Source organism: Calidris pugnax, unplaced genomic scaffold, assembly GCF_001431845.1.
Source record: "Calidris pugnax isolate Ruff unplaced genomic scaffold, ASM143184v1 scaffold276, whole genome shotgun sequence".
NCBI classification, from domain to species: Eukaryota; Metazoa; Chordata; class Aves; order Charadriiformes; family Scolopacidae; genus Calidris; species Calidris pugnax.
The window spans coordinates 2281782-2304879 of record NW_015091112.1 but is presented as its reverse complement, the minus strand read 5'-3'; the positions used below and the strand labels follow the sequence as shown (position 1 = coordinate 2304879).

General features: G+C 44.2%; 1 protein-coding gene across 3 annotated transcripts in view; it reads left to right on the top strand.

Annotated features, from left to right (window-relative positions):
* The window catches only part of EVA1A (eva-1 homolog A (C. elegans)), a 223705-nt gene that overhangs the window by 116467 nt on the left and 84140 nt on the right, over positions 1 to 23098 (top strand). Inside the window, exon 1 of one of the 3 annotated variants that reach the window (XM_014958184.1) lies at positions 20857 to 20982. The exons of the other annotated variants lie outside the window; for them this stretch is intronic. The gene's annotated coding sequence lies outside the window, so the exon portion shown is untranslated. Of the gene's footprint in view, positions 1 to 20856; positions 20983 to 23098 lie in introns of those variants that run through there. 3 annotated transcript variants of the gene reach the window in all.

Here is a 23098-nt window from a genome sequence, read left to right as displayed (position 1 = left end):
TTAAATGTTCCCAGTTCAGACTGAACTCTTGATTTGCTTTGAAGGTGCTTGGGATCATATCCTATAGTCAGGAGAAGCTGGAACATTTCTAGTCACCAACCAGGAATTAGTCTGAAACAGGCTTTGGGGTTCAGAAAAGAGGAGGTGCTGGAGTAACCTTTCTAGCCAAGGTTTGAGTCCCTTGTTAGTGGCTATTGCAAGGAGAAAGACCAAACTCCCTGAACACACTGGCCAAAGCAGCTCAGTAAGGGATGATGTCTTGTCTGAGCGGGTCCTAGGACCTGCTGCAAAATCTTTCAGTGGAGTCAACAGGTTTTGACTCAGGTCTCAGATGATTCTGTTCTCCCATAAACACAGAGGAACAGCAGTAATTGTAGACTGTGGTGCTCATTTTGGTCACTATGATGTTATTATAACTGATTCCCAGTCCACAAACACACCCTGTTTCCTTTGCTTGCCCAGCAGCTCTTTATGAACCAAATACGCTGTTGAAAGGGAGCTGCAGATAATGTGGTTTCCCTGAGCCTTTCATACATGTTATAAAACCAGTGGAGCCAAAGTAATCATCATTATTAGTAAGCAGACTTGGAGCCTGAGTCTGAATCCGCTGTGAGTATAAACAACCTGCGTTCTTGTGCATCCTCCCTTCCTTGGGTGATGAAGGTTTCACTGTGAGATTAGGGGTCGAAGGCTCTGAGATAATAATTTCAGCTGTGTGCCTCCTAGAGCTAAAAAGCCCATAGAATAGAAGAAAATTTATTGCAGTGACTTGCTTGCAAACTCCCTGGAGTGGATGAGGGTTGCAGACCTCATGATAAATAGCACGTGCTAATATTTAGCAAATGATAATGCAGACCACAGAAGAGTATGGAGAGAGGAAAATATATTCCCGAGGGCTGATAACTAATGTGAAGAGCCAAGAAATTGTTGAGAGTGGGGAGGGAATTTCCCCAGCTTCCCTCCTCCACGGACAAGTCACTGCCTTACCGATGCGCTGCACGGGGCTCAGCATTGATCCCTCCAGCACCAAAGTTACTCCTGGCAATAGTTCAGAATATACAAATTCACAGAGCCCCGCAGGCAGAGCAGACCTGATGTTTTCCAGCCCCAGCTGTAAGGTGATAGAGCGTATATTCGAAGCAGATGAAACGGCTTGTGGCTAAAGCGCCACTGGTTGTTTAGGGGGCTTCTCCGATGCCCCTGTGCCATCTGTGCACAGGGTGAGTGCTTCATGAGACCATTTCCCTGTCACCTCTTCCCAGCTAGTCCCTTTCCAGAGACCTAAAAAAATCCTCTGTCTTCTTGCATCCAACCGGTGAGGGCATATCCCCACTGGAAAGCTCCCTGTGCCTGGGATGTGCCCTCCTGGAAAATTCACGTTCCCTGATTGTGAACAGAAGTGTGCCATCCAGAGGGGATGAGGCACGTGTGACGTGATGTCAGATGGCAGTGTGTGAGCCCTGCTTGAGTCAGGATCACTCGGTGAGGTGTTTCACACGCGTGTGTACAGACAGCACCGCTCTGGGGAGCGCTGTGCCAAATCGTGTCAGCCCTCGAGGCGGGAGGGTTTGTACAGCTGGAAGGTGGTTGCAATTAGCCCGGGGCTGTGGGGGGGACCCACAGCTTCTTTTTCTTCTTGTGGCCTTATTCAGAGGCAGCTGGAAGGTGGATGGTGCCAACCAGCTGTGCCTGGGATGGGGAAGGGGCCAGGCATGGTAAATTCCTGGCAAATTGAGTAGAAGGGGATGAGGAGGAGGATTGAGAGGGACAAGCCAGCCTTGAGACATGATGGGTCTGCAGTGGATGGGGCTGCTTCCCCTTGATACCCGGAGGAAATCTGTACCTACTTCATCACTGTATTCTGACCTGTGTTAGAGGTTGGTCTTTTAGCCTAAAATATTATACGCAGAGAACCTCTTTTTGCATTCCCAGCCCTGGACCAGCGCAACACAAGCTCGCAGTGTGCCGTGGGTTTTATAGGGTGATGTGTCCCTTTGCAGAGCTGCCTGTGCTACAGTGATGGAAAATACCCACCTCATGCACCACAGCTGAAATGAGGAGAGCTCAGAGGCAGAGGGCAGCCATTGCCTAATGACTTTAGGTGTTACTTTGGGGGTAGGAGGTAGAAAACGATGCAGGTAAACAACTGGTTGTGAATGGTAAGGCTTTGCTTGCAATAGGATTTGCTTCAGGTATTTTTCCCTCAGCTGTGAGAAGTACAGCCTGTCAGTGATCAGAGAGACAGCCATGGCACTTTGGAAAAACAAGGATTAGAACTGCAGCCTGTGTCCAGCGTTACGTGTTTGTGCTCGGCCTCATAAGGTGAGAATTAAAGTTTCCTGTGTGATTATGCGGAAACTGCGGTAAAACATACGTAAAACCAAATCGTGGGTCATGCGTTTCAGATGCTGGAAAGGGAGAAATGATGGATGGCCTGTGGCAAAATCCGATGTATGTACGTGTGACTGCAAAAGATCAGAAGAAGGCATAAGCATCTGATTTAGAATACTTGTAGGGCAGAGGCAGATTCGTAGCACATGTTGAGAGCTTATAGGGAACAGACCATGCGGTGTGTGATACCACACGCAGAGAGAGCTAGCGCACTGGAAACTTCATTCTCTTGGGAAAAAAGATCACGGAGCAACATTTATTTTTAAGAGGCGCCCTCATGTTTTATTTATTCGTGCTTTCTGTCATGACATTTGATAGCATTGCATTTCATCACTTGGAGACAGGCTGCTTGGGAAGGTGGGCTTGGAGAGTTACCTGCCCTCTGCTCCGACCCGTTTCCCTGAGGCTGCGTACTGTACTGGTCCCATTATTTGACCATTGCCTGTCCTGAGAGCAAAGTGTGTGTAGGTAGGTTCAGCTAATGAAATATATCCTGGGAGAGATGCACTGGAGGAGGACGTCATAGATTAATAGACCCAAGGAGCAGGTCAGTGATATGCTCACAAGTAGTAAGTCCAACCCTTCATCCTGAGTTTAAAAATAAATCAACATGAAAACCGTACGCTTTCAAGCCCCTGTGTGTTCAAATCAGAGCAGCAGTGCCATAAATAAACCTGTTCCTCATCCTCCTTCCTTCCACACAACGCAAGGGAGCTGGCTGTCCTGCCCGTGCCCTCCCTCTGCTCTACCTGACAGCCCTTCTCACGAGCAGACTGAAGCACTGTGTGTTCAGCCTCTGGCTGTGGGCAAGCAGGGGTCTCAGATAGTTGTCTACCCTCTTGCTGGAGCGGAGGTGCATCCCTACCAGCCAAGAATCTCTCATCTGTAGTGACACACAGACCCTTCTGTCAACATCTCCTTCATGCCGGATGGAATATCATTTGGGTGAGGCCAGGGGGAGCAACCTTTCTCCTTTAGATCCCCTTTCCAGTGACTGGGGGCTGCTTCCAGGGTATTGAACAGGCAGCCAAGGCCTTTTTCTGCTCTCTCTGCTGACATTGTCACTCAGCATCCTCCTGCAGCATAGCTGGGGGGAGTCAGGGAAGGGGAGAACAGGGAGTCCGCTGGCTGCTTTCCAGCCACCAACAGCTGCATGTTCCCCTCCTGAGAAGCAGCTCTGGTCCAAGGGAGATGGTCTGATGCAATGAAATTTAGGGAAAGACCTGAGGCAAAGCTGAAGAACTGGGAGGAAGAGATCGTTGCTGGGAGAGCCACAGTGGGAAAGAGTACAGGAAGGGGAATGACAATAGCCAAGAAGGTGGGGCTGACAGAGAGGGAAAAGAAGAGAAAACTCTGAGAGGAATAGTTGGATCACTTCATAGATAATACAGAATACTTGAGCCAGGACTTCAGGTTTTTTGTTTGGTTTTTTTTTTTTAATTCCAGCTCTGATCTGTGAGTTACTGCAGAAGAATTATTTTATTGTTGTGCACCTGCCTTTCCCCATTTATGAAACAGGGATAATGGCCATTAGCAACCCTATAGCAGGTGAGGGCTTCTTATGATCCTAGCCTGGAAGTGTTGACACTTGAGCATTATTGATAGACATGTGGAGACAGGCTGTCTCGGTGGATACTTCTGTGAAAATCTTCTTGAGTGTCTTTAAATTTGGCAGCTCCTAGAGCACATACACCAAAGCTGAAGCACCTTCACAAGGTCTGACGCTGGTACTTATGCCCTTAACTGTTCTGCCTCCTCGTGACAGGTTTTGCAATGTCTGGTGACACAGAGGCTGTCATGAGGGGAGGGAGCAGCAGAGCTCTGAGCACATCCTTAAGGACCAACCAGCCATAAGATTTGTCCGCAACTGCAAAAGAGCAAGTGATGGAGGTCTCTGCCTGGACCACTGGCCTGGGTGACCTTAGACAAGCTGTTTATTCCCTCTCTGCTTCAGCTCTGTATTTAAAAAAAAGAAATATGAGGATGCTTCCCAGGAGAGTGATGAAGGTAAGGTAAAGAGCAGGATGTGATGAGGTGTATTGAGAGTTCATGGGAGTGCGGAGATGGAAGTTCATCAGAAAGGTGGATGTTTGTCATCTGCCATTCATCATGCTGTTGACTTTGCTGCCCTCCACCCTCAGTCGGTGATCATTAACAACACTCAGAGACTTGAAGTGATTTTAACAAATTGCCTGAGATGTGCTGTTTCTCATTTCAATAGGTCTTGCTCGAGACAACAGAGGCAAATAATTCAGTGTCACAATGCTGATAGCAAAAGAGCCACAGATGCTGATATCAAGAGACTTATCTAGTCCATTTTGATCTTTTTTGTCTTGCTTTTCTCATCTCATCAAACAATCACTGCTGGACTGCATAACTGGGTCTTTTTGAGATCCTCTCTCAGCATCCATAGCCCAAGCCTGAAGCTCCCTAAAGAACTGGTCATTTTGAAGATCTTCACCATATGTTCAGGTGTGCTTAGTTCTCTTTTCGGAACCTGAGTGAATGATGAGGTTTTCAGATGCAAGTATTTCAGATACAGCTGGGACCGTGAGGCTCCTAATTGTCTACCATCATCTCTGTGCTTGTGCTTCACTTGCATATGTGTACAGTAGATGTGTTGACTGGTGGGATATAATAGGCAACCAGAGATACATTGGTGTTCAGTTACTTGGAAGTTGCACATCTTCTGAACCAAGGCAGTATTTGGCCTTTCTTTTCTCTCTGTTTTGCAGTCCCAGAAGTGCCCTGGCCAGTTATTACATTTATGCCAGTCTGAGTCACAGGGCAGCTGGAACAAGCTGTTCTCTTCATCAGTCTTTGGAGAAGTCTGTTTAAAAGGGTAGGGCCCCTGTTAGAGGACGCTTAATTTTCTTCAATTTACATCATTTTCCTGCTCAGATGTTTGGCCTTTTTTGGGTGGGTATCTCTAAATTTCAGGAACTCTGTTGAAACAGCAATTTAATTTCTGCTGATGGAAATTCATATTTATGTTTAGTGGAATGACACAAAGAAATTAAGAGCTTTTTCTTCAAGACTCTGATCCCCTCTTTTAATCACAAGATTTGATGACTCAGACATTAAACTGCTCCAGAATGCTGTTCTCATTACTGGGGTCACCCCCTTTATATGTGGTGGAAAAAAAAGTTCTGATTTCTGCAAAGAGTGGCTCTAGGCACTAACTTTTTCACGTGCCAAGATACCTTACTGCTGTTCCTGTGGGTTAGCTGACTTTCCCCAAGTTGGGAAACATCCATAAGCAGAGCTGTGAGTGGAAGTGACATATTTACCTCGCCTTGTCTCCTTTCATCCCGTTTTAGACCTCGAGCTGTCTAACAGCATTAGGAAGCCCCACAGAATGAGAACTTGAAGTCAGTACTGCTGGATTTACTGAATCTCTGTGCTATCTCCTGACACTGACATTAACTGAATACATTGTGAATGGGGCAGAATACGACCTCTGCGAGACAAGTTTCAGGGATATGGGAAACAGGAAAATCTTAGAAATAAGACTTGGGGAAACCAGATCTGTCTGCTGTGTTTTTATTGCAATTAGTCAATGAGCTGGCTCACATACAGTTATCTCTGAAAAACATAAGAATCAAACAAGAACCAGAGGAAAATATGTTGTATTGATCTTTATGAATAAACAGCAGTCATTAAAAGAGTAACTATCCGATAACTTTGGCTTCCATCTCTAGTAAAACAGACTAAATAAGGAAAGAAGAAGAATTTGCTGTGCCATGCATTCACATGGAGCCATGTGTATGTTAGCTAACCCTCAAGATAGTTGCCAGAACAGAATGTAAGGGATGGAAAAAGAAAGGGGTGAATTTTGTTGTAAGAGAATAATGGAGAAAATACTAAACAAAGTAAATCTGTAAGCAGTTAAAGCAAACCTTATCCCCCAGTGAAGAAGAGTTAATTGAATTTTCTGTGTGACTCAGAGCACACTTTAGTTATTAATTCAATCCCCTTAGTGGCATGTAGGAAGTATGCAGACCCTCTACACAAGTTAACTTTACCATTGAAAAAAAACATGAATGACACACACATAGATTTGTAAGAAGCAAATCCAGACGTAACTTAGTCACTTAGTTTGATACAACTGCAGACCAAGTAGATGAAAAGAATGTGGTCATTTAATCTGTGTAAATAAGATGTCTGTTCATGTACTGAGGCAATTAATGTATTGTTTCTTGAAGACTGAGCTGAAAAAATAATTTAGATTGACTGGAGATGAAGATTATACAACTGACTGAAAACAGGCTGGAGGGACCAGAAACACATAGTGATGAATAAATGCCAACACTTGGTGGGAGATACCTCCGGGGAGCAGTAGGGAACAATGTTAAACTGTTTTTGCTTAAGATCCTTATTAGTGATTTGGAAGGAGGGTTGGCTATGATGCAAACTCAGTGCTGGGCTGGTGCTCATCTTGGGAGAGATCTTGCTTTCCAAAGCACTAATACTAACAAGTTTCGATCTGACAAATTTTGGATAAATGAGAATCACGGAAAATGGTGGGGGAAAAAAAAAGTTATTGGGAGCCCTACCTAGAATCATAATGATTTCACCTGTCTGTAGATACTTCACTTTGAAATCTAGGTCCATGAGGTCCACCATTTAGAAAAAAAACATAAGTTCTATTGGTCGCCATTATGGTTCAGCCTCTCCCATTTATTTTTCTAATGTTTCTCCAACTTTGTCCATGCTGGAGTCTCTGTACCAGAGCCTCCTGGCTGACCCCATAAGCATGCTGTTTCATTGCACTGGTAGTTGAACACGTATTGTGATTCTAGCAAGTGTCTTGATACTATTAAACTCTTCAGACAGAGGGCTGGTGAAGCAATAGGGAGTTATAGGATCTATGTTTCCTTACTAAATTTACTGTTCTCCAGCCTGTTTCCAGAGGCCTGGGATTTACTCAGTGAAAGCTGCACTTTGGGGCTGTTCTTTGGGGACTGTCATCATTGCTGCGAGAAAGAAGATTCCATCCCCTGGGTTGTCTGCCCACCTCTTGACTTTGATCGTGGGTGTTCAGTGGTCCTGCTGAGGGGAGAAGGGCATGGTGCTGGCTGGGAAAAGGGATGGGGCAGTGCAGGTTGCCTCGCTGCACACATCTGGGCAAAGGGAGCTGGACAGGTAACTCCATCCTGTATCTGGAAAAAGGGGCAGGGAGAGAGTTACAGCAAATAGAAGAGAAATTTTGCTGTCATTTCACACTGCGTTATGTTGGCACTGTCCATCAGTTTATAAGACCCAGCAGAAATTATTCATCCATTTCACTGTGCCTGTCTCCTGCAAGGCTTGGGAGGAAACAGGGTGGGATTGTCTGTGCTGGATTCGGTTTGCATGCCACCAGTTGGAGAAGGCTGGTTTATATGCTGTGTTGTGAACTCCCTGGGGCAGGGAATGTCTTAATGGGTTCCATTTACACGATGGGGTTGCTTCTTTGTGGTCTTAAGGAAACATGCACAGTGTTTAGACACTGAATAGCAGGATTGAGATTAGGAGGCAAATGAGAGCATGAGTGACAATAGGGACAATCCACAGCCAAAAAACAGGTGAGGATGGAGACAGAGTGTGTTAGCCACAGGAGCACATTTATTTCAGTCCCTGCAAGTTTCTCAGTTTTCTCTGTGGAGTCTTCTGGTTTGGGTAGAGATACCATAAAATATGGCAGTCTAAGGGTGACAAATGTCAAAATTCCTTCTCGAGTGCTTGGCTGATTCATTACATATTCCTGTGCTTAAGTGAACATTGACTGGGGACTTGAGTAGGAGGAATGACTAAGAACAAAGAATTATTTGCCTGATTCATTCTCTAATCACTCTTTACAAGTATTATAAAAGGTGTTATTATCTATTACTGCTGAAAGATCGTTATTTTAATTGTTCTTTGATGAGAACAGAAAACAAGGGAATCAGTTACTCAGTGTGGTCCATTAGTAGTGTGTTAAAGAAAAAAGCAGAATCCCATGAGGCTTTTCCTAAAGATGACGTTTATTAGGTTGTAAAATAGCCTCCCACAGTAGGATTTGAAGCCCTGTCACTTAACTGATAGGTTACTGAGACCAAGAGGCCATAAGACCTCCCCCAGTTCATTGCTGTTTGAACTGGAGTGCAACTTTAAAAAGGTTGGTTTAAAGATTCCCAGTGACTGTAAGTATCCCACAACCCTTGCAAAATTGTCAAAGAAACTGTATTTGTTTCTGTTCTGAGTATCTAGATATAACTTCTAGCTATTGGCCATTGCTAGATCTTTTAAGGCGGAAGAAACCTCATTAGTTAATTCTTATTCTCTCTTTAAATACTTGTACTCTGTGATTAAGGAACCTCTCATCCTTTTCTATGTAAAATTAAAGAGTTAAATCTTCTCATGTCTTTCTCCAGAATGAAGTTCCCTAATTTTTCATTCATTCTTGTGGCTTTTCCCTGAATTCTTTCCCATTTCTTAGTATCTGCAGCCTCTGAAAAAGACTCTGAATATCACCAGCAGTTGCACCAATGCCAAATTTATACAATTTGTTTGCTTTTTCTGCTTGATATTACATCTCCAGTACATGCATTACCCTGCTGAAGATGTCAGACTGGTAGTCCATATTAAACCAATTAGATTCTATAACTTCCTAGAGTTTTTCCAGTTTGCTTCTGGCCTCCTTTCTCATGTCTGAGAAGTAAGATCTCCTCCACTGTTTAATCTACCATTCAGGAGTTTGTATATGTCTGTACTGAAATTCATACTGTTGGTTTGTGGGCATTTTACTCTGTTGCTCTCTGGATTGCTTTGCTTTATTGTCCTTTTTATTCCATACCACTTCCCCAAACTTCACAAACTTACTAAGGAATAATTTAGTTTTTTCTTCCACGTCAGCAAAAGAATATTAAATAGCAACCGATAAGCCAGGATCTACATGGGACCAAAAGTTCACTTGCTTAGTGAACATTTGCCTTATACTATTTCATTTGGAAAGGTATCAGTCAGCTGGTCTCCAACTGATCTGCACTGTACTATGTTGATTTTAAACCAGTCAAGTTAATTACTCAATAATTCAAGTCTGGTGCTTTTCAGAAGCCCATTACATCAACCCTATTACTTTTATTAACCTCATTTGTTGGCTTATCAAAATGTGAGACTGGATTAATTTCACAAGATTCCTTTTCCATTACACATTGTTGATGGACATTAACTATTTATTTGTTGAGTCCCATCACATCTGTTCTGTGTTTTTGCCTGGGATTGATGTGCAGCAGACAAGTCTATGATGATTGACCTGTTTACCCCTTTTTAATGTGTGTGGTGTATGGAGAGCATCAACTTATTTACCACCTTCTGAAGTCTTCCAGAAGTTACAGAAAAGCACTGTGTTGCAGTGAGCTGGGGGCATAAGTATGAGCAGCTTCTGGATTTCACAAAGGGCTTTTAATTTTTAATGTTATTCTAAATGTGCCTGTTGGTTTTTATTATTGTATCATACTCCCTTCTTCTTTGCATACAGAATCTCTTGGGTATGTGCTTCTTCAGAAAATGGATAGGAGGAATCTTTGGGAAGATCACCTGACCTGGCCTGAGCTGAACTATTTTATTTTCTGTTCTATTCCTGCACCCATCAGACGAGCATTTAAACATCTTCCAGTAGTGCATTAAGCAAAATGATTATACATCTTTCAACTATTGTTTTCACAAACTTCCCTCTGGGGAGGAGTGTTTGAAGTACAGCATATAATTTTGATAGGATTCTAAGGCAGTTTGATTTTTGTGAAATGTGTATCCTCTTATGTATTTTATTTCACATAGGAGATGCTGAAGAATTACACCATGTACTTTTAGTGAAAGAGGAAGAGATTTGAAGTAATCTGCAGTTCCTAAAGGAATTCATTCCACCGTTTTGATGTGACCCTTTTTTCTCCTTCCATTTAGCCAGAGGTTCATAGTTACTTACCATTGCTTTCTTCTGTGCCTTTAGTATGTCTTGGAGATGTCCTGGATCCAGATGACAAAGATGACGATCAGGGCACAGAAGTCATTTCAGAGTTCCTCAGGAAGCTGGACTAGATGATGGAGGAGAGGTTTGATGTGCAGTGATGTTCTCAGCTGGCTGAGTTTCTCGTATCACAATATCCCCATGCCCAAATCTGTCCCATTTTATAATCATCCCAAATTATGGGATGATTATAAAATCTGCACAATTATAATCATCCAGCCAGCCCAACCTGGAAGGCATTACTCAAAACCAGCAGTATATGGGAGCTCAGCATCGGAGTTTATTGTCAGCTCTACTACTGCACACTGGAAAGAAAGATTCCTGCTCTGAGGGACTGGGGATTCCGGGTTGGAATGCTACCATGGCACAATTCAGGAAGAAGGGATATTTGATTAAGGAATTTAGCTCAGAGTCTGGAACATTTTGGCAAGGCTGAGTTCTGGGTATACAGATGGGCCAATGGTTAATGGCTAAAAACCAGTGTGAGCTGTGTTGCAGAGAGATAATGGGGTATTTCTTACAGAGCACGACCACGCTTCTTTGTAATGACCAGTTTTGAGCCACGCTGTAGTTACTGAGAAGCGTTTGCCATCTGATAAATTGGGGCAGAGAGGTCAGATAGGTTTTATTTGTCCTGTTTTTTCTGACAGCTTGCTTGTATGGGAAGCCTCTTGCTCAAATTCATCACCTTCCTAAGGGTATAAATGTAACTCTGAGATATTGAATTCAGTGAACCCTTTACAAGACATGACTAGAAGCATCTCACTAAAACCCCTAAGAGCAGCAGTACCCGAAGTTTCCTATTTGTGAAGCCCTTTCCAGTGCACTTCCAGGACTGTGAGCTTCTGGGCTTGGGACGCAGCCCAGTTTGGGAACCCCTGCTCCTTCCCTGTGGGTGCCTGGCAGAGCAAACACTCTCCTTGCTGAGGCTCTCGAGTCACAAAGGCTGCACTTTCATGGGACTCTCTGTTTCTCCTGTTAAAAATGAGAAAGCATCAGCAGTGCTACACAAGCGGGATGAAGGCTTTCATCGCTCCTCTCTGTATAATTACCTTCTTAATTTTTAAGAACAGGATCCTTGATCTCATGTTTTCTTCTCTAGCACATGGGACATTGTAGAATCATAGAATGGGTAGAGTGGAAGGGACCGTAAAGGTCATCTAGTTCCAAGCCCCCTGCCATGGGCAGGGACACCTCCCACTAGACCAGGATGCTCAAAGCCTGCTCATGGATAAGTAGCTACTGAGTGATTTTGGATTTGGGAACAGATCTTTGGTCTCAAGAACATGGAGGTTTTCACAGAAGGTCTCCCAGTGAGTTGTGTGCCTTGATTTAAATTTTTTTTTTTGTTGAGAATTTATGTCACTTTTACCAACTTTGTTCAGCAAAGATGGAGTTGGTGTCAGTGGGGCAAACTGACTGCTAAGCCATTCTGCTATTAATACATGGTGTCTGCAACCACCGTGGCTTTTTACTGTTTTAAAAAAACTGCCTGGTTTTGGCTGTGCTATGGAAAAATAATGCCTACTGGAGTGTTTCTGCCTCTGACTGTCTTCTGCCTGTGACCTGACGTGAACTCATTTATGTAATGCTTCCTCGCAGCAGTGCTGCTGCTGGAGACCTGGCTGTTCTTGTGACCAGAGGTAGCTCCACCTCCAATTTTAAAGGTCTTTCTAGCTATTCAGTTCAACAAATGCCATGTCAGGAAGGAGGGGGATTTCTTCATGATCATCACAACGCTGGCACTGGAGACCAGCAGTGTTTTATCCACGCTGATTGTGCCAGGTGAGCTTGCTGAGAAGGGCTGTGTCTGTTCTTGTGTCTCGTAGTGTGTTGCCAAAGACTCATCCTTTCTTTGTGTTGCAATTCCTTCCTTCTTGCAGGTAAGGGATAGTGGTTGAGTATTGCAGTGAGGTGGCTCCTGGTTGATACGTGTAATTTTTTGCTGTTGTGTCAAATGCAGAACAACCATGTGGTTTGGGAAGATTTTGATGTCGTAGCTCAAGGGTGGATTTTCAAACAGTTGACTTCACAGGAACATTGCTATGGCAATCCGAGGCTCTGCAGCTGACACTTCATGGCTTTGGTTTCAGCAGCTTTTAAGGAGTCAGTCTCAATGTAACATAATAAACAATAATATTTAGTTTCAGGTCAGGAATTCTCTTCATCATCTATGATATTTGTGGAAGTCATGATTTCTTTACTGTGGCACAAATCTAATGTATGCAAGGGTAGACACTTCCAGATGTGCTTCCAGGCCTGAATCCAGAGCTGGAAATCTATACCATACTTCATTCAAGACCAATGGAAAGATGGCCTGTATACCCCTTTATTTCTTTGAGCTGCCTCCATATATCAAGAACAGAGGCTTTGTAGCACGAAGGTGTAATTTAAGGTTATTCCTATGCTGATTACAAGCACTCAATTCTTTGCGTTTTAAGAATTAAGTGCTCTCGAGGTGGAATTGGTGTATCTTAAGATAGTCTGCTAGTGATCAGCTGTCTATAGCCAGACATCTGGCAAGAATCATATGGCAAGAATCAGATCTGTAAGTCTTACATATTCCCTGGGAGATGAGTTAGACTGGCCCAGTGGAGTGTGTTCCTTGGGACAGTAATTCTGACTCATTTCCATGCCGTGGATTTGTGCCTGCATTCACAGCAGACCTCAAGTTGCAACACTGGACACCAGGTATTCTGCTTTCTTTTTCTCTTGATGCTAGAGGTTATTTATAGGGCTTTATTTTATTTGTTTTCTCTTTTCTCCCTTGTCTTTTGTTCTTAGTTTTCCCTATTCTCCACTCTTTCAGTTTCTATATGGGTAAAATTGCACATCTCATCTTAGAATTTATGTTAACATGTATTTGTGTCCTGTTTTTGCTCATGATGGCTTAGAAAGCCTGGAGGAAAATTCTGTAATTTAATGTCCATTCATGTGTGTTTTCAGTACTTCCCTTTAAACATAGCTACATACAGAAACTTTGGCAAGAATAGAAATAACAGAAATGCTGTCGCCACTATTTCATGGAGTATAAATCAGCCGTTACAGGGATAAATTGTCCTTATTTTCTATGGGTATGTCTCATCACTTCAAAGGTTGTCCCTTGGCCCAGCTGATCTATCTCCCCGTTAGCTGCTGCAACCCAGAATTGGGAGCGTTTGGGCAGATGATGCCAGAGACACCTCAGCTACAGTCCCGGCAAGGGAAGCTCTAGGACTATGGTGGAACTCAACTATAACCCCCAATTTTATTATGGCAGATTACAGTACGGTATGGAGGTGACTGGGCTGGCTCCATGCAGAGTAAGACAATACCCACAGTGCATCCAAGCTGATGTGCTCTCTCGGTAGGGCTTATTAGTTCAAGAAGCAATGTCCCTTGTGTAGCTTCACTGCATCTGGACCAAGCCAGTGCATTTACCTACCAAGTGCTGTCCTGCAGCGTGAGGCAGCGTTGCCAACTTGGTAGGGCATCAGCTTGAAGACCTCGTCATGTTGTGGCAGCGCTGATTAAAACCTACATGGGAAGCACCCAAATTTGTATTTCAGTTCAAAGCATCCTCAAAGGCATCCAGTGCACTTCTGTCCTTTCTCTCCTAGGTATCTCATATGCCTCTGGCTTTCATTGCTCAAGGCAAATTTTGGCTTATTGGCAAACTGCCTCATTTTAATAACCATTTTGAATTCGCAGTATGTAAGCATGGCTTTGGTTTGCTTCAGATGACCAGAGCTGTCTTCTGCAGCATAAAAACCACTGTCAGAAAGCAGAGAATGGAACTGATTCGTCAATAATAGCACCTCAAATACACATATTAACTTCTGAAGTGCTTTGGGAAATGCTCTCCCTGGAAACCACAGATTGTGATACATGTAGATTGATAGCTGGGTGGTTTTGCAGAGTATAGAAACCAACAGCTCTGTATGTAGACTGCCTGGAGGTTAGAGACGCTGCTGACACCTCTGTGCCACAGGATCATTCACAGGGTCATCTGAAAAACCTTGGAAGGTCAAACCCATCAGTGTTTTGCCTGGATTGTCCTTTTCTGCTGCTGGATCCTACTTCCTCCAAAAGAGGTTAAAAGAAGAAAGGTGCTTTTAAGTTCCTCTTTGTAAGTGAAATCATAATTGATGGAAAAATAAAGCAATTGATGTAATGTAAACCTCCTGGAGTAACTGGAGAAGGTGCTGCAGAGGCTTCCCAGCAGTTAGACACTGAGAAACATTCTTAATCTCCTAGATAATGTAGAAAAGGAATGACATTTATTAGCTACAAGTCCTCACAAGCTGAGGATGCAGTTTATAAAACTGTATTTGGCTCCCTCTCCTTTTCGTCCTTTATTGTAATCCTTCACCGTGGATCATCTTACGTCTAAACTCACCTTCATCTGTTATCATACTTCAGTGATTTATCGACATCACAAACTTCTGATTAATAAGGCTAGAAGAACATCCATCAGAAGAACCGAGAATGTGTGATCATTTCCTCTCAGGCTCTCATTAGCTGTGGCTTTCCTTTTGGGAGTTTTATCTTTGTCTTTCTATTTCCAGTCTGAAGCATATGATGTTTAAAAATAATTTCCTACAATTAATCTTTTGTTTCTCTGGGTTTTAAAAACTTTGGTCAAGATGGAATATGATCTCTACATTGTCAGCTGAAAAAAGTAGGAAACAACCCAAACTGTCCATGTGTACTCTTAATGAATGAGCAGGCAAGTCAGAAATAATTGATGGCTTGATTCAGCTTCCTTCATTCAAGGTGGAGAATACAAATCTCTACAGATAATCCTATGATCATATAAAATGTTTGTGGGATAGGTAGGAATTACACTCATGGTGTCTTTTCTGAAAGAGCTTTCTTTTTTTTTTGTTTTTTTTTACATTGTTTGGGTTTTAAATATCATGGGTTGTGGTGAAACGCACCTCTGGTATTTTCACATTGCCATGCCAAGCAAAATGGGAAAGGTTTTGTTTTAGAGTTTCCATTCTAAGCTTTCCTTTTAATGAGACACTCCTAGGTTAAAAATACCTTTCAAAAGTGAATTCCCACGTCTTTTCTACATTAGTGACAGATTGGAGAAGAAAACGCGGAGTACGCCTGAAAGTGATAAGTTGAGGTTAGAGGTCTAGCCAAAGTCAAGTGCTAGGGAGTTTCAGCTGTAGAGAGCTGATGCTTTGAATTATAATCAAGTGATTAATGTTTCTAACATAAGTGGGTTTGGGAGTTACAAGGACTTGCAGCAACAGCTTGGATAAGTATGGTGAAACTTGCTTTTAGAGATATTTTATTTATAGCACGTTCATTAGGTCGGACAGAATGGACAACATGTGCTTATGTGGTTAATGATAAATCCATGTGAGGACTAAACTAGTCTGCTGAGCTATGAGAAAGCCATTTGTAGGTCAGATTTTTCTGGAGAGGGACGGACTTGAGAGAAACAATTCTTATTTGTTTGGGGAGGAGCAGGGAGAGGGGAGAAGCTGAAACTAGCTTTTCTCCTGCTGTAAAATACGTAGGATGTAAATGTTACAGATCTTCATTCATTTTTAAAGGTCATTTGCCTGTGAAGTCTGTGTAGCTGGCTTCATAAATACCAAAAATAATATGGGAAGGAGCAGGCATGCCTGGAAAGGTATAGGAATATTTTTTATAAAATAGCAGGTAATCTAATGTTAACGGATGAAAACTGCAGTGATCTCTATGGAACTGCAAAAGACAGAAAAGGCTTCATCTCTGGGGCATTAGAGTTTTGCTTGTGGGATTCAGACATTCTAGCATGAAATGAAAGGTACTGAACAAAAAAATTGTATGTGAGACTGTTCCTTCTGCTTGAAATCACCAGACTTTAATACTGCTTCTGTAAGTGGTTTAATATAGTCTTTCAAATAGAAGTAGTTTCCCCTGAATGATAAAACAAGGTGAGAGTATAGTTAATAAAAACAATGTTTTGGCACATTGTTAGTGTTGTGGTTTTAGTTGCAGATCTACCAATAGGATAAAAAAGATTGGTTCCCATCTCCTAGCCCTATCCAGGGCAGTGTGGATCAGTCATCCCCAGGTCCCACTGGTTTCCACTGTGGACCATATGCCATTGGATTTCAAACTGAGCTCTGGAGAGTTCTCATTTTAAAAAAAAAAAAAAAAAAAGGAGGAAAAAAAGGGGGAAAAAAGCAACACAAACAAGTAAAACAAAGCCCTTATTCATTCCCTTTGTAGAGCACCCAAATGCAAAAGTGTGTTATTTCTCTCTAGAATCGCATTAGTTGCTTGTCTGGGTAGGACAGCTAAACCTAAACACTTCACAGGTGAATGACTATCAAAAAGGGATTGCATGTTGCACATCCTCACAAATAAACAGGCAAAACCTGTCCTTTTGAGCCACGCCTTTTCCCTGCCCCTAGTCTTATTTTTAGGTAAGAATGGAAATGTGATGTTCTTTGTCAAGCAAGCTAATTGCAAAGTGACTGCTCTCAATTGTGTTGCCCAAACCTTTTCCAGGTGTTGCTGCAGGTGTCTATTTGTGAGTGAGCGTAGTTTATCAGAGCAAACTTTCAAAGAAGCTGACTGAGAAGCTGATTATACTGAGTAACTGTTTTTAGAGAGAGAAAATGGCACCTAGCAAAGAGCTATTTAATTATATACATAAATGTACAAAAAAACCAAGTACAGGAAGCTACCTCAGATTAATTCACATTGAAAACTCATTTATTACTCTCATGATAATAAGCTAATGAAAAACACAGTGGCTTCTCCCCACTCTTGACACTTTGCAATCCAGAATGAATGCCCTGCTGAGAAGATACACTTTAGTGCCACACAGTTTATCAGGCTCCAGAAGTAACTGCATGAAACCTAATGGCCTAATCAGAGTCTACCTCATTCAGGGGCTACACGAGATTACTTGTTTCTGGCAGCAAAATTCATGATAACACTATTATCATATTTATTTTATAGATATGAAATAATCTGTGCTCTTCCCCAGGGTCTCTTCTCCTGGGTAACAAGCAATAGAACAAGAGGAAGTGGCCTAAAGTTGGGCCACTGGATATTCTAAATATCCAATTTAGATTGGGTATTAGGATAAATTTCTACATGGAAAGGGTTATCAAGCATCGGAACAGGCTGCCCGGGGAAGTGGTGGAATTGTTATCCCTGGACATAGTACTTAGTGACATGGTTTAGTGTTGGCTTTTGTCAGTCTTAGGTTGATGGTCGGACTCAATGATCTGAAAGGTCCCTTTCAACCTAGAAAATTCTATGATTCTATATTTTAGTTAATTGGTTAAGTTAATTAAATAGTGCCAGGGCCCTGCCATTGGAAAACTTTTATCTATGGTGTGGAATTTTGTTGTGGTCCCTGTTTGTCCCAGTGACAGCTGCTTGGCATGGCTTGAACATCAGCATTGGCCAGAGCTCATTCCCAATGGGAGGTCTGGACAGGGCTGTTCTCTTTTGGAGGTTGAGGGTGTTCAGCCTCCTGTGTGTGTGTGCAGCTGGATTGTGCCTGCTGGTCCCAGGGCCAAAGACCAGCCCTGACCCTATTTAGTTCATTACAAGATGAACCAACAGTCTCTTAATGTCTCTTCACCTTCTGTTTTCATTATTGTACCTTGGCAGGCTCAGAACCATGAGGAAACAGGTACAGTACGTTGGGCTTGATACAGGGCTATCTTTTCTTTGAAATGGTATGGTGCTATCTAATTCCCTTCCACTGTTCTCTCTAAAGACCTAACAAATCTGATTTTTGCCTGGATACCCTAATCTGCATCATGGGCTGCCCCGTTTGCTGACTTCAATGGGCCACGCTGGAGTATGTCAGGGTTTGGAGCTGATAGGGGTTTTTTTTGAGCTCGTTGAGCAAACAGATCTGCAAGACCTCTTCTTGACAGTACACCAGCTCTGATCTGAAAGGAGACACAGCCTTAGACATCTGTTTTAAGGGCATAACTATTCTGAGCTTATTTGGACTCAGTACGAGGCTCTGTTTATATTTCTTTGATTAATTGAAAATAACCTCTTGTTAAGCAAGTGACAACTGATACCTTAAGATTGTGCTCAAGTCATTCACAAGAGCGAAAGAAATACAGCAAAGGTTAGACAGGTCAAAGCCCTTGTTTGGATCAAAGCATATGTTGAACACTGTATAAATGCCAAATCTTAAAGTGTTTTGTATTTAAGGTTGAAGTTTGGAGTAAAATGATACTATAACAATAAATCCCTAATTCAGCTTGTTAACGTGCTACCACATTCATGAAGGCACAGCAAAAAGTGAGATGCTTCTGATGGAGCGAGTGGATACCAGTCTAAGTGTCTTAAAAATTTACAGCACAGGTGAGATCATTACTGTAATACCACATCCAGTTCTGGTAGACACATTTCAAAAAGGACTTTAATGCAGTGGAAATGGATCTTGAAAAAGTGACAGGCAGGATTTGTGGTCTGTCGGTAAAATCTGCCTTACTGTGAGAGACTAAAAAAGCTCAGCTAATTTTATTTATTCAGGACAAGGTTACGAGATAACTTGTCTGTGGTTTTGTAAGGTCGAGCTTACGTGGCGAGGGAACTTCAGGCTCCAGTTTCCACTTGGAGCTGCGTGGCCTGGGTGCTTTCAACCAAAATATGGGAGGAACCCCAGCTTGAAATATTTCAGCCGCCTGGACTTGAAACATTCCTGCTGTGCTGAGGGTAAACTGAGGTTGGGCTGTGCCTTGGTGGGCTGCAGCCCTTCTCTGGCCATGCCTCATCTGTAGCTTTCTGGAGTGGATTGATGAGTGGTGGCCAGGGCTGAGGGTGGACAGTGAGGCCAGATAAATATGGATTAAAGAGACAGCCTTTCTTCTTGGCAGGGTGATAGCCACTGAAATAGCTTAACTGGGGTAGATTGACCTTCACTGAGAATCTCTGACTCAGGGTGGGATGTCTCACTGAAAGATGTGCCATAATTTGTAGTGGTTCTAGTGTTGGTTTGGGAGGTGACTCTGTGGCATCAGCTACGCAGGAGATCAGACCAAGCGATTGTAATAATCAAATGAGTGATCTCACTTGACCTTAAGATATCCCTATTTAATGGGACTATTTAAAAATTCTTATTTTATTAGGATTATAATATTCCTATTATACTGTTTGGAGAGTGGAGAGGTCTCAGTGACAGCACCTGAGAATTTTAAGGAAATTAAAATTCCTCAATTTTAAGGAAAAATATTTCCCACCACTTTCATATTTGTGGCCAGAATTACTATGTTTATATTTTCTTTCCAGGAAAAAGTTGAATCTGAGCTTAAGCTTGGGTTCCAATCTATAATTTACCCTATCTGGTGGGACATCTTTGAGCAGGTGGTGTGATTCATCCATTTCCAAGTAGAAAGTTTCCATATGACCTGCTCCTCAGTCTATCATGTGTTGTGTGGATGTGGTTGGTGCCCGTATCATCTACGCTAGAGTGGTGGTGTGGGTCCCAAATCAGGAGACAGCAGGACTCCTTAGAAAGTCCCGCGTGCTCCTATTAAAGGGTTTGTAGCACTGCCTACTGCCAAAGGCAGGGGGGATTTGTGGAGAACCTAAAGTCAAGCTAGCTCTGGGCTGCCTTCAAGGACACATGCATACCAGGTGTTAGTTCTAAAGGATGCTTAAAGCCACTGCCACCCAGTTCAATAGCCATTGTGCCCTTGTATCCAGTGTGCAGGGAGGTGTTCAGGGGATTTGCCTTGGTGGGAGATACCCATCCAGCTTTGTTCAATTAAAGCAGTATCTTGGATCCATCAAGGTTTGACCACACACCCAGTGTGATTTTCTACTTCTGCGTCGTGCCATAGTGACACCTCGCTGGTGCTTGGGCTGGTGCCTGCTGTGTCCCCGAGGTGTGTGGAGCCATGTGCTCCTCACCAGGCTGGGCACAGGACCCCGGCAGCCCTGGCCCATCTCCTCTGCTGTCCCCAAGTGCCGGGACCTGTGGGCAGTGCTGTCTTTTGGAGCAACTGTCTGCAACCCCAGGCAGAATTAGCCGGGCTGTCGTGGGTGACCCAGGGGGGTGCAAGGGGGACGTTGCTGCCCTCAGGCACGAGCTGGAGCATTCGAGGAGTTTAGAAAAGCCAGAAAGCTGCTGAAAACGGCATTTTGCTCTCCGTGTCTAACATCATCGCACCACTCCTGCTCAAATAAATAAACTCTGACGGGAATCCCCCCCCGCTTCACCCCTCCCGTTCATTCCTCGCTTTAATAAAACTTGTCACAGTGCTGTATCCTTCCACCCCGGGTCCCCCCAAATTGCCTCCCCCTTTTCTTTCATGTCAGGGGCCAAGTTTGGATTGGAGCCTGGCGAAGTTTCTGTGTCATTTCCTGTTGCTGCCCTCCTCGACACTGGCTCCCGCGCTCCGCTCCGCGCTCCTCTCCTCCCGCAGACGCGCAGGGGGAGGATGTGAGAGGGCAGGGAGAGGCAGAGAAACCCCAGGACACCGCAGGGCTCGCCTCTCCTCACGCCGTGATCCTGCTCTCCCCATCCCCACCGCCTCAGCCGCCGGCAACGCCGAAGAAGAAGAAGAACCCAGCGGTAAAATAACTTTTCTTCTCCCCACGCCGTCCTTCCCCAGGCTGCTGCGAAACCCAGGGTGGTGAGAGTGAAAAAACTCCTCCTTTCTCTCTCGCAAAGTTTTGCCACCGATGGTCCTGTCCATGCAGGTGGTGGGGATGCTGGTGGTGGGTGTCTGGGTGAGGGGATGCGGTGTGGTCCTGCGGTGTGCCGGGGTGGGGGGATGCAGGGATGGGGAACGCTGGTCCTGCCGGAACCCAGCGTGGGTCTCACCCCACAGGAGAAGGTCAGCATCTGCAAGGGCTGCCACTGATGCTGTTTTGCAGATGCTGGTGGCTTGATAGGGCTGATGATTAAAAAAAAAAAGAGCTTTTTAAGGGAGGGAGAAACCAGCGTGGGGCTGTGGAGAAGCCGGGAGGGCAGTGAGGGAGGTGAGGGAAAGAGCAGAGGGTGCTCCGCGTTTTCACTTACGTGTTGGTCTTTCAGCTTCAGTCTAATGTTTACAGGTTTTCACTTCATTGCTGTAGCGTTCACGGGGTTTGTGGGTGTGTATGGTCCCGGCTTTTCTGACCAGAAAGAACTGATAGTTGTGGGAATTTGCATTACACTCTCTTGGAGGAGCAGGCACAAATCAGCTGGCATCTGTAAAAACCTGCCTGTGATGCCTTCCCTCTGCCATTTCCTTATTTGCTCGCTAAAGGCACATATATTTATTTATTTGGTAGGAGAAACGACACAAACGCTTGTGCTTTAAAGTGGAGCGACTGTGACTTCATGTACTATTTCTGTCATTCCTGACTCGTTCGGTCTTGACTGTTTCTTGGACAAACAAGGCGTAACAAACGGAGGGATAAATCCCAGAGCGTGTGCTGGAGCCGGTTCCCGGAGCTTGCGGAGTTAAAAGGCTTTCTTGAACTCACTGACACGGGGCAGTAAATTTCAACGTGTCAGTAAACGAGGGGAAAAAAAAAAAGCGCTTGCGGAGCGTTATCCACCGGCAGAGAGAGTCAGAGCTGCACAACCCCAGGGTCTTCACAGGCAGGATTAGTGCCCGGCACCTCCAGCTACTCCGCAGCATTTAGAAAGGTCAATTATATGTAGAGTATTTACCAGCTAATTATAAGTGTGTGTGTGTGGGGGGAAACAAAGCCCTGGAGCTGGCCCTGGGAAAAAAAATGATCCTAAGGCTTGGTGTACGGTGTGTTTACCTCCGAGTCATTGCTCGATTCATGTTGCTCCCTCAGCTCCCCCTCGTTTTATATTAGTTTTCCAGTAAAAGTCCTCTCTGCACCCCCTTCCCATAATGAATGCGGTGCAAGAAGGTAGGAGATGATGGGGAAGGTGGGAAGGGGGGCTTTGGGCACATTCTGAGCACGTCAGTCCTTTCCCCGGGGCTCCAGCCGAAGCAGGCACATCACCTCCCGTGGCCGGGGAAAGTTCAAGCTCCCTGTCCAGCCTTGGCATCCCTTGTCCTGCTGCCATAAGCAATGGGGGACCCAGGAGACATTGCTGACAGCTTCGCTTGGAGTCGGTTTCTAGGTAAAAGCTCAAAAGTTTGTTTACAGTTCCTGTATGAAAGCACCACATTTAAAAAAAAAAAAAATCGAGTTGAGGAGGAAGCACTTTTTTGGGTCTTCCCCTTTCCCAGGCTCTTCCTGAGACCTGTGCTGCTCCACACTGATTTTTCAAAAAGCATTCTTCAGTTTCAGCACTTCCCACCGCGAGCTTAGAGCTGTACTGGTGAGCTGCTCTGTGCTACCTCCCTGGGTTGTGCTGAGACAACTCCTGGGTGGTGCTGGGAGTCAGGATGGGCCGGGACACTCCAGAAAGGCTGTCTGGATGCGGCCACCTTGTTTCAGAGTGTAAGAGAGTTTAATAATATGTAGGCGTCAGGCCGTGCCAGTTGGCTTCGGGGCTGAAGAATGGGCTCTGGCACGGCTTCGTTTACTAGCAGAGACATAGCCAAGAGGCTAATGAGCTCGTGTAACAGAGGGAGGAGAGGAGCCGTAGCAGGAGTCACTCCCAGCACCTCTAAGGAGCTAAAGGAACAGTATTTACCTGGAACTGTGCTCTGTATTTCTTCACACGAAAGGAAAGAGAGGGGCAGACTGACATTTTTGCAGGGGTCCAACAGGCAACTCAGCTCTGAAATGAATCGGCTGAAGAATGGGCTCTGGCACGGCTTCGTAGCAGAGACG